This window comes from Lathyrus oleraceus, chromosome 2 (assembly GCF_024323335.1).
Source record: "Lathyrus oleraceus cultivar Zhongwan6 chromosome 2, CAAS_Psat_ZW6_1.0, whole genome shotgun sequence".
NCBI classification, from domain to species: domain Eukaryota; kingdom Viridiplantae; phylum Streptophyta; class Magnoliopsida; order Fabales; family Fabaceae; genus Lathyrus; species Lathyrus oleraceus.
In genome coordinates this window covers 33163463-33176637 of record NC_066580.1, presented here as the reverse complement: position 1 = coordinate 33176637, position 13175 = coordinate 33163463, and the positions used below count along the sequence as shown (strand labels likewise).

The 13175-nt window shown below is 29.1% G+C and overlaps 1 pseudogene; it reads left to right on the top strand.

Annotated features, from left to right (window-relative positions):
- Positions 1-8396: 8396 nt before the first annotated feature.
- On the top strand, positions 8397-9091 carry LOC127121777 (photosystem II D2 protein-like; annotated as a pseudogene).
- The last annotated feature ends 4084 nt before the right edge of the window (positions 9092-13175 follow it).

Sequence of the window (13175 nt, the reverse complement as noted above, 5' to 3'; positions counted from 1 at the left end):
ATTTGTAAAAAATTTAGTTGGATCCATTTATAAAAAAAATTATATTATTGATGTATAACAAAATTATTTTAAAAAATTATAAAAAATATTAACATGCAATTTAATTGGATTTACATTACAAATGTATATAAATTAAATTCTAAACTAGCTCGTTGATAGATATGTAAGGATATTATATTGTAGGGATGCAGATTCTAATCCACAATATTCCACTTATTCATCTTTAAAAAGTGAAATTGCAGCTAGACATGATAAAAATACTCGTATGTGCAATTATTCGTCTAAATCCACCACGAGTTCGACAGAAAAAATCCTCTTTGACTGAGTTCGAGTTTGGGTTTGAATTTTTCTCAATTTTAAAATATGGATATGAGATGAGTAATGACAACATTAGTCATGAAGTTTCTCATTACAATGATGAAATCAAAGAGAAAACCAGAAAAGTAGAGAAAATGGGAACAAACGAAGATATCTCATTTTGATTAAAAAAAGTTAGTTATTTGATGTATTTAAAGGAATTATCAGACCTGGTAGGTAAGAGATAAAGTAGCTTCCCATCTAACCTTCTATAGTTTAGAATATCTTCAAAAGGCTTGTATGTGCCCTGATACAAATTAAAAGATGGATCAATATGAGTTTTGACAAGTTTAGACTCAAGGAGACACATGTCTTTCAACAAATTCAAAAAATACTTTCTTTGACAAATAATAATTTCAATTTTTGAATGAGAAACTTCTACTCTTATGAAGTACTTTAACTTGCCAAAGTATTTGATTTTAAATTCAACATAAAGTTTGGTTTTCAATCTATCAATTTCATCCATGGAGTTTCCAGCCAAAATGATATCATCCATACACTTTGTAGTGCACTGAAATATGAACCATTATTCAGTGTGAAGAGGGAATAATCTGAACCAGATTATTTATATCATTGATTAACTAAGAATGATGTTAATTTTATACCATTTTCTATTGGTTTGCCTTAAACCATAGAGTGACTTCAAAATTTTGCATACTTGATTTGACTTTGGACTAGTAACACCTTGTGGCACTGACGTGTATACATCTTCATGTAAATCTCCATTTATAGATACATTATTTATATCCAATTGATGCAAGTTCTTGAAATTTATGGATTCCAATTCAAGTAGTGTCCTCACTTTGCCACATGTGAAAAATTATCAAACAAATCAAACCCCTCAACATGATTATAACCTTTGGATAATGGTCTAGCCTTGTACCTCTCTATAGTCCTATATTTACCTTGTAAACCAATTTGCTTATCATAGGCTTGATACTAGGTGGAACATAAAAAAAATCCAATTTTTGTTGTGCTTCAAAGCATCCAGCTCAGAGTTCAATGCCTTGATCTAACAATCATACTTCCTTATTTCTTGGTAACTATCTGGCTCAGAAATAATGGTGATAGACAAAGTAAAATGTTGATGTGAAGTAGAGAGATTTTTTAATGAAAGAAAATTCTGAATAAAATTAAGTATACTTGAAAATTTTTGGTCAGCTGTTTTCTTTGAAAAACTGCATATGAAGTCTGACAAATGACTAGACTTTTGGGTAGTCGATTATATCTTCTCAATACTTATGGTGGTTCAGGTACTAACTCATTTTGTAACTCAAACTCATAAATATTTTATCATTGGACTTGATAATTACAGTAGATTCACTTGGATTATTCTTTGCAAATCCAAATTTAAAGTCACTATTCTTTTCCAAAAGTTCATACTCATGATAGAAATTCAATATAATTACAAAGTCAAGATTGTTAGGACAAATAGTGGTCCTGAGTTTTCCATGTCTGATTTTTATTCTTCAAAAGGTATAGATCATCAAACTAGTTGTGTTAAGACCTCCCCCCTTCCACAAAATGGGAGGGTGGAAAGGAAGCATCAATACATTTTAAATGTGGGGAGGACTTTACTTTTTCACTCAAAATTACCAAAGCAGTTTTTGTCTTATGCAGTTCTTCATGCGACTTATCTCATAAATCGTATCCCTAATCCTTTACTTAAAACCAAGTTATCATTCTTTCATAGATTTGATAGTAATCCTGATATCGATGAATTAAAATCTTTTGGATCACTATGTTATGCCTCCACCTTACAAAATCATAGAACCAAGTTGGATTCTAGAGGTAGAAAAATATTTCTTAGGATACAAGCAAAGTGTCAAAGGTATTGTAATCCTAGACCTAAATACCAAAGTCATAATCATATATAGACATGTTATCCACCATGAACATGTTCTACCATATTGTAATCCAATTCAACCATTCCTTTTGGACATACTATTTTGATAATGATGTTGAACTTGAACCTACCATACTAGTTAATCATGATCATAACTAAATCACAAATCCTACTGTACAAAATAATGATCATGAAATTTTTCATTACTATGATGAAATCTAAGAGAAAACAAAAAAAAAGTAGCTAAAAATGGGAACAAATGAAGTCATCTCATTGATTGAAGAAAGTTAGTTACATGATATATGTATGTGTAAAAGTTAGTTTCTCTAACAAACTTCAACTAACTAACTATAACTAACTCTCTAGTTTGTAGTGCTCCTCTATATGTGGTGTACCATTAGAAAAGCTGAAGCATACGATGAAGATACTAGGTAACTTGCAGTGTAAGATAGCTAATACAGGGTCCTATAACAATTAGTACCCACCCCGAACATGTCCGATTGATAATTTAAAATATTTGATTTTGATAGTTTAGATAATTGAAGTGGCGTGAACAAATATGGCAAGGCAATATCAGGAGAAGGTTCACCTATAATGCATCTTCTCAAATTATATACTTGGTATTTGAATTAAAGATTTTAACATTTTTAATTGTACTTTTAAATTCAATTTTTGTATTTATTTTTTGAAATTGGTGAAAGGATGAAAATTAGAATAAGACTATGTGAATAATAATGATAATAATAATAATAATAATAATAATAATAATAATAATAATAATAATAATAATAATAATAATAATAATAATAATAATAAAATATAAATCATAAAATGATATTTGTAAAAAATTTAGTTGGATCCATTTATAAAAAAAATTATATTATTGATGTATAACAAAATTATTTTAAAAAATTATAAAAAATATTAACATGCAATTTAATTGGATTTACATTACAAATGTATATAAATTAAATTCTAAACTAGCTCGTTGATAGATATGTAAGGATATTATATTGTAGGGATGCAGATTCTAATCCACAATATTCCACTTATTCATCTTTAAAAAGTGAAATTGCAACTAGACATGATAAAAATACTCGTACGTGCAATTATTCGTCTAAATCCACCACGAGTTCGACAGAAAAAATCCTCTTTGACTGAGTTCGAGTTTGAGTTTGAATTTTTCTCAATTTTAAAATATGGATATGAGATGAGTAATGACAACATTAGTCATGAAGTTTCTCATTACAATGATGAAATCAAAGAGAAAACCAGAAAAGTAGAGAAAATGGGAACAAATGAAGATATCTCATTGATTAAAAAAAGTTAGTTATTTGATGTATTTAAAGGAATTATCAGACCTGGTAGGTAAGAGATAAAGTAGCTTCCCATCTAACCTTCTATAGTTTAGAATATCTTCAAAAGGCTTGTATGTGTCCTGATACAAATTAAAAGATGGATCAATATGAGTTTTGACAGGTTTAGACTCAAAGAGACATGTGTCTTTCAACAAATTCAAGAAATACTTTCTTTGACAGATAATAATTTCAATTTTTGAATGAGAAACTTCTACTCTTATGAAGTACTTTAACTTGCCAAAGTATTTGATTTTAAATTCAACATAAAGTTTGGTTTTCAATCTATCAATTTCATCCATGGAGTTTCCAGCCAAAATGATATCATCCATACACATTGTAGTGCATTGAAATATGAACCATTATTCAGTGTGAAGAGGGAATAATCTGAACCAGATTATTTATATCATTGATTAACTAAGAATGATGTTAATTTTATACCATTTTCTATTAGCTTGCCTTAAACCATAGAGTGACTTCAACAATTTGCATACTTGATTTGACTTTGGACTAGTAACACCTTGTGGCATTGACGTGTATACATCTTCATGTAAATCTCCATTTATAGATACATTATTTATATCCAATTGATGCAAGTTCTTGGAATTTATGGATTCCAATTCAAGTAGTGTCCTCACAGTAGTGATCTTTGCCACATGTGAAAAATTATCAAACAAATCAAACCCCTCAACATGATTATAACCTTTGGATAATGGTCTAGCCTTGTACCTCTCTATAGTCCTATATTCTTTGTGTTTTACCTTGTAAACCAATTTGCTTATCATAGGCTTGATACTAGGTGGAACATAAAAAAATCCAATTTTTGTTGTGCTTCAAAGCATCCAGCTCAGAGTTCAATGCCTTGATCTAACAATCATACTTCCTTATTTCTTGGTAACTATCTGGCTCAGAAATAATGGTGATAGACAAAGTAAAATGTTGATGTGAAGTAGAGAGATTTTTTAATGAAAGAAAATTCTAAATAAAATTAAGTATACTTGAAAATTTTTGGTCAGCTGTTTTCTTTGAAAAACGGCATATGAAGTCTGACAAATGACTAGACTTTTGGGTAGTCGATTATATCTTCTCAATACTTATGGTGGTTCAGGTACTAACTCATTTTGTAACTCAAACTCATAAACATTTTATCATTGGACTTCATAATTACAGTAGATTCACTTGGATTATTCTTTGCAAATCCAAATTTAAAGTCACTATTCTTTTCCAAAAGTTCATACTCATGATAGAAATTCAATATAATTACAAAGTCAAGATTGTTAGGACAAATAGTGGTCCTGAGTTTTCTATGTCTGATTTTTATTCTTCAAAAGGTATAGATCATCAAACTAGTTGTGTTAAGACCTCCCCCCTTCCACAAAATGGGAGGGTGGAAAGGAAGCATCAATGCATTTTAAATGTGGGGAGGACTTTACTTTTTCACTCAAAATTACCAAAGCAGTTTTTGTCTTATGCAGTTCTTCATGCGAATTATCTCATAAATTGTATCCCTAATCCTTTACTTAAAACCAAGTTATCATTCTTTCATAGATTTGATAGTAATCCTGATATCGATGAATTAAAATCTTTTGGATCACTATGTTATGCCTCCACCTTACAAAATCATAGAACCAAGTTGGATTCTAGAGGTAGAAAAATATTTCTTAGGATACAAGCAAAGTGTCAAAGGTATTGTAATCCTAGACCTAAATACCAAAGTCATAATCATATATAGACATGTTATCCACCATGAACATGTTCTACCATATTGTAATCCAATTCAACCATTCCTTTTGGACATACTATTTTGATAATGATGTTGAACTTGAACCTACAATACTAGTTAATCATGATCATAACTAAATCACAAATCCTACTGTACAAAATAATGATCATGAAATTTTTCATTACTATGATGAAATCTAAGAGAAAACAAAAAAAAAGTAGCTAAAAATGGGAACAAATGAAGTCATCTCATTGATTGAAGAAAGTTAGTTACATGATATATGTATGTGTAAAAGTTAGTTTCTCTAACAAACTTCAACTAACTAACTATAACTAACTCTCTAGTTTGTAGTGCTCCTCTATATGTGGTGTACCATTAGAAAAGCTGAAGCATATGAGGAAGATACTAGGTAACTTGCAGTGCAAGGTAGCTAATACAGGGTCCTACAACAATTAGTACCCACTCCGAACATGTCCTGTTGATAATTTAAAATATTTGATTTTGATAGTTTAGAATATTAATTACTTTTTTCATACATTGATGTTTATTTAGTACTTTATTATATAAATTATTTGAAATGTATGTTTGGATATGGGGAAGATAAAACCATCGTCGCCCCGTTGTCATGCCTAATTTCAGCCAATAAATTATTTGACATATCTTTTTTGAAAATTTCATTGTGTTTGATTAAATTACATATAAATTTTATATAAGCTAAATAATTCATTCAGAGTATATTAGTGATCGATTTTATTTCAATCTTAATGGAATGATTTTCTTTCAAATGTCTTTTTCTACACTCTTTTAAAATATTTTTAACTATGAAATTGTCTAAATTTAAAAAAAATATAATTTTTAACTCATATTTATATTATTTTATTTTGAAAACAAGCTGATTTAAGAATCGAGAAAATGTTTTAGAAGAAAAGCATCGAGAAAATAGTATGCCTTTTTTAAATAAAGGCAAATTATTAAATAAAAAAGGAAAACAAAAAGGGATGAAGGGATATAAAACCTAACCCATCAGAAAGATAGAAAAAAATGATAGTTGAACATGCCCACCCTATATCTTAAAAAAGTTTCAAAAACATAAATAGTAAGTCAATTTCACCAAGTGTCATAATAAAAAAAAATCTCCATAAAGTAATCTATCTTTATATGCATTTTCCTCTCTGAAAATGTGACATATATTGAATATAAAGGAGAATATAGTGTGCAAAATATTCTTTCATTTAATTAAAAGTTACCGAGGGACTACATTCAAATTAGAAAAGCATGATTGGTCGGTATTGAGCCAATTTCAAGTCAAAGATCTCTCTAATTCTTTTTGTTAGCATAATCGATAGCAATCATGATTTTATGAAATTCGGCTTGAAAGGAGGTGAAAACTCTAATCGTAGCAGAGAAAACTCCCAAGAATATTATTAAATTATCCCTAAATATGCCATTATAAGTTAATATTCCACAATTTTCTCTTGAAGTTTCATTCATGTTGCACTTAATCTAGTTATTACTAGAAAAACATCAATTAAAATGTATGATTTTATATACAGAAGGGGGTTGACATTTGATGTCAAAGAATTTAATAATTATAAATTTGTAAATTAAAGAGTACGTGTGTCCTTGAAAGAAGTAGATGTATATAGACCAGTTGTAACATGAAGAATGTCTATATCAAAGTCAATTTAGCATTTTGAAATCTAATATCATTTCTCGCATGCCTTGTTTTCTAAATAATTATAATGATAAGAGTCATTATCAAATTCTGAATTTGAGGACTCTAACTTCTAACAATATGTTTAAATAAGTTTTCGTAAGTAGTTCTATAAATGTTAATACCAAATAATCATTTCATTCAATTCCAAAAAAGTAAACTGTACTTGCATATCATAAATAAGTGGTTTGTAATTTCCATAAAATGATTACATAGAGAGCATCTTGAAATCATATGCATATCCGTTCAAATCAAGTTTTATTGTCTATTGCAATAACATTATGCATTAGTTTCTAAATCACTAATGATTTAGCATGTGGTATGTAGGGATACCAAATGAATTTAGTTCAAGAAGGTTCAATGTGATCCCTCCTCATATAATTATAAACATCTTTAAAAGATAGATCACCATTTGTAGAGCAATTGCAAATGAGTTTATCAATAATAGTATTATCAAATGACAGGTTAATTTTCAAAGTATATTTAACAATTTGAGGAGGCAAAATGGATAAACCACGAGGAATGTTTCAATTGATATCTTGGATAATTAAATTGACCTTAATAGTTTGAATAAATTGAACATCCACTATAAATACTTAGAATAAATCTTTAATTCTGTATTCCAACTAATTGTTAGTTTATAACTTAATGTTCTTTTCATTACCAACCTGCTATATATATTATATTCCTCTAGAGGGAATTTTTTTTTATAAATATTGTGAAATACTCCACTAATAAATTAATTATGATTTCATACAAAAAAAAAACATGAGATTATCATTGAGTTTAATTTTTATCAAATTTAAATTTTTTATAAGATGATTTACATTTCAAACTTTGAAATGATATTAGTAATTTTTTTCTTTTTTGAGTAAAATAAATGTAAAACATTAAATAATTGCGATGAAAAATGCATCGCTTTCTTTTCCTTCACTTTATTATATGAAATCAAATATATACTTCGTTATGTGACAGTCAAAGGCCCAAATAGACGAATCACAATCATTATACAATGTATATAATCATCACACGAGAGATGTAAGATACATTTTTTATCTTCACTTTTAACTTCATTTATCTTTTGGGAATTGACTCAAATGACGCCCTTTTAGCTCAGTGGTAGAGTAACGTCATGGTAAGGCGTAAGTCGTCGGTTCAAATTCGATAAAAGGGTTTTTTTATCAAAAAATGATAACAATAGTATTCCTATTTGAAGGAAGATATACAAATATTCTTGATATTTGTAAGAAGTTTCTGTTTGTAATAAAATAAAAAAATCCGAAGGAATAGTTGAATCTCATTAAAAAATTGAATTTAGAATTGAAACTCTATTAAGTTATCAATCGACAAAAATATAATTTTTCTATTCGAAACCCAGTCGAAAACAAGGAACAGTCTACAAGAAATCATATCATATATAAAATGAAAAAAACCTCGAAGGTTCCATCCCTGAAGATGCTAGGAGGTGTTCGGAAATGGTTTGAAGTAGTTGGGTAGGAGGATTACTATGACTATAGCTCTTGGTAAATTTACTAAAGATCAAAATGATCTATTTGATATTATGGATGACTGGTTACGGAGGGACCGTTTTGTTTTTGTGGGTTGGTCCGATCTATTGCTCTTTCCTTGCGCCTATTTTGCCTTGGGGGGTTGGTTCATAGGTACCACCTTTGTAACTTCATGGTATACTCATGGATTGACAAGTTCCTATTTGGAAAGTTGTAACTTCTCAACTGCAGCAGTCTCTACTCCAGCTAATAGTTTAACACACTCTGTAGGGTCTTGAAGCATAGGGAGATTTGACCCGTTAGTGTCAATTAGGTGGTCTGTGGACTTTTGTTGCTCTTCGCGGTGCTTTCGGATTAATAGGTTTTATGTTACGTCAATTTGAACTTGCTCGATCTGTTCAATTGCAGCCTTATAATGCAATCACATTCTCCGGTCCAATTGCTGTTTTTGTTTTTGTATTCCTTATATATCCACTGGGCCAGTTTGGTTGGTTCTTTGCGCCTAGTTTTGGTGTAGCAGCTATATTTCGATTCATTCTCTTTTTCCAAGGGTTTCATAATTGGACATTAAACCCATTTCTTATGTAGAGAACTAAAAGTGAATTGGATATTGAAGTATTAATCTTACAATTCCATCCCACACCACCGTATCGGAGATCAACACTACCACTTTAAGAGTCCAACAACACCAATTCTAGTTCACGTGTGGAACAAATACCCACCTTATATAATACACAATATTTACACTTAAGAATAACTAAAGTTCAAAATCGAAAGGAAGACAATTTTAAAGTTAGTTAGATATTTTTCGACAGATAACAAGTTAGGAGTGTATAAGTACATTAAAAACATGATTCAATTAAATCTTTTTCAAGTCGATTGAAATCTATCATAATTGACAATACTCTAGACAGAGTCAAAACATAGTAGGGTTGGATAATTGCACTTTACGACCATGCTTTATGTACATAGAGTCACAAAGCGAAACAAGATGAACATTGTAGAGTCATGGATTTGAAAAATTAGCATGAGGATAAGTAAACTTAACAAGTCGAAAAATAAAAGACATTAAGTCGAAATTAGGGCATCATTTACCCCATAATAAATCTAACATCTCATGCATCATCCGTGTAAATAACTACATGAAAATTCATTTTCTATATGCCATGATCTATGGACTAGAAATACTATTTTTTTCTATCAACACTACAGTGTATCTTAAGCACTTTATACTTTTCATTTTCAATATGCCACGATCCATGATATATTATATTAGAATTTGTCTAAATTAAAGCCAACTGACCTAATGAACCTAGAATAACATCTTGAAAAATTGGTTTATGACTTCATATATAGGTTCATAAAAAGGTTGGAAAACATTTTTGTCTCGTTTTTTGATGAATTGGTTTATACATGAATTGACTTTATCCCTGAGAGCAGTCCTTGTGGGATATGGAATTATAAATTGATAGGAATCAATTTATTAACAATTGATATGTATCATGACCTTTCTTAATTGATTTGATGTGAAAACACACCACTAGGCCGAATCTCGTACACATTTATAGTGTTGGGAGATCTTCAAAGTCTTATTCATAACTGAGATAATCAACAATATATGAGATCAATCTACCAATTACTATATATCCATCTATAGTATTAGAAATCCTTTCGGTTTCCCCCTCGGTTGTGACCGATAACCGAGGTGATAGGGAATTACAATACCACTTTTTACATCGGTTGTGTGCTTAAGCGATGTTAAATCTCTTGTATTTTTAAAATAGTTTTTTACGGAATACTATTCACCATTCTCTTATAACCAATGCGATAAGAATTTCGTGTAAATATATACTCATAACTTCTATTAAGTGGTAATGCGGAATTTGAGTAAATAAGTGTCAAATGACATGAGATCCAATATCATGATGAATGGAATAACTCATGAATCAATTGTCAACATTTCTACAAAATTACAAAATAAGCTATTGATTACAATATGTTTGGATTCTCTCTTTGTAAGATCCTAACTTAATCTTTTGTACATGTATCAAAGCACTAGTTGCATCTTAATGTTTACAATGCATTGCAAAGAGATTATCACATAATTATCACAATTATGTTTATTCATAAAAAGCAAAAGTGTATTTAAAACAAGAATTTAATTCTAGTATCATTGACTTATCGTGATTTTACATAAAATTTCAACGACAAAAGCAATAAATATAAAGCAAACAACATGATAAACAAAAACCAATAAAAAAAATACGTAGGCATACAAACCCTCTCTCTATTGTTAATCATACAAAAATCTCTCATAAGAAAAGTATAAATTAAACAAATATACTACAAAAGAACATAATTCATATTAATTTTACCTAACTAGATCCATATCATAGAGATACAAACCATGTGCACAGAAAACAAAGGTATAAAATGAATGAAATATATTCAAATCAATGGCAAAAATGAAGTATAAGATGTGAAAGAATACTTAGTTTTGAAAACTAAAAATCCCACATAAACAAGAAAGAAACTTGGAAATGAAAAAAAGCCTAATCAGAAAGTTTGATGGAGATAGAAAAGGTGAACGATACCCGTATACAATAACATGGTAATTTGTCTTCATGACAATGGTAATTTTACAAGAAGAACAACCATTGCAGTCCGACAAATAATAATATTTTTTCTTTCATTTAAGACAAACAAGACATTGTCTATATATATTTTTTTTAAATAAAGAAATTTTACATAGATATGTTATGTTTGATGTGAATTGATGAATTGAGAATATTTTGACCGTTGTTTATTTATAAATGGACGATAAAGATTCATTCCTTAATATTTTTATGAAACTGGACAAAAGGTTTCTCCTCGGTTGTCAACTCAATTGAGGGAATAGATCATGAATAAAATAAAAATATTATAAGGTGCTAAAATATAATTGGTGTAATATGAATGCATGTCCCTTAAAGATTTCCCCCCTTACTTTGTCAACTCAGTCGAGGGAATAGGTAGTATTTTTTAAAATAAAAAAATGTAGCGTGTCTTTGGTTCATATATCTTGGTTGGTTGTTGATCGAGGTGAAAACTTTGTTATAGAATCTACTCTCTCTGATCTCATATATAAGTAATTTTACAAAAAAAATCATCCTGAAAGAAAAATGTCTAAATGTATTATTTAAATATTACATTCTTTTTAATTTTATCTCTATTTTTTTGTTTTGGAAATCGATTAAAATATATAAATGTGAAAAAATATTGATATGTTTAGAATAATGATATTTAATGTATAATTATAAGTGACCTTTGCTTATATTTAAGACCATTAAATTTTGTTGTTGCTTATATTTGAGACTAAAGGGAGTATTTTTTGTTGTAGTGTATGTGTATCAAAACACAAGAATTATCATGAGAAGAAGGAGTTAATTAGGAATTGCTTGAGGGATATACTTTATTGACTGTCATTTCTGATAATAAATATATCAAAACATATATTAAGACAACTATAAATCATGTTGAACATGATGTAATGAACAGAGAATAATCAGATTTTGATTGAAAATAATTTATAGAAATCAAATTAGAAGACAATTTAGAGAACCAATGTCTACTAGATTGTTATAGGCGATATATGAACTTATTTAATTTTCATACATGATTGTTTAAAGTATAAGTTATGCATGTAAATTTCTTCATCTATAGTGTCATGAAGAAATGCATTATGAATATATAATTGGTGAATGACTAATTTTTAGTGGCAGCAATTGAAAGTAAAAGTCTCATAGTGGTTAATTTAGCTACAATATAGATTTCCAAATAATCTATGTATTCTATTTCATTAGATCTTTTGGCTAAAAATCTAGTCTTATATCTTTTTATGGAACCATAATTCAATTATATATCATGTTTTATTGAGATTGAGAGCCCAAATTTCATTGTTCATGGCCTCAATCCATTGTTGGGATTTAATTGCTTCTTTGTAAGTGGTAGATTCCATGGAATTGTTTAAGGATGACATAAAAATCAAAATGAGATTTGGACAATTATCATATATAAGATACAGAAGAAATAAGATACAAAAGAAATAAGATTCCATGAATTTTTGTGTCTTATAGATTTCCTAGTGGGGATGATTTCAAAATATTTAAAATGCTTAGGAATGTTTGTGCCAGGTGTGACTTGGTGGTGATTTTGATGTGTGGCATACTTGTTGTGAAATTCTCATAGTTTTTATTTTGAATCAAATCAAAGAATATATATAATTAAAAAAATCAATGAAATAAGGCGATCGCAAGGATCCAGCTCACTAAACAGACAAAGGACAACCAAAGAAAAAAAACTCTAAGCTACACCATTATATTAGCAACATCACATATAAGTTTAGGTCGCATCCAACCCCTATAAACAATATAGTCTATAATTTTGCTAACTATATCGTGTGATCTATATTTCTATCAAAACAAGTATCATTCATATATTGCCAAATTCCATAGATGGTCCCAGCAATGGCAATCTTCATGATGGTAGCTTTATAGATTTTACCTTTAGTGTATCTTTCTATCTATTTGATTTCCTCCTTATAGTCTTGTGGGCTATGTTGCACCTCCATCCAATGGAGGATACAATCCCAAATCTCAAATGTGTTCTTGCACTAAAAAAGAAGGTGATTTAT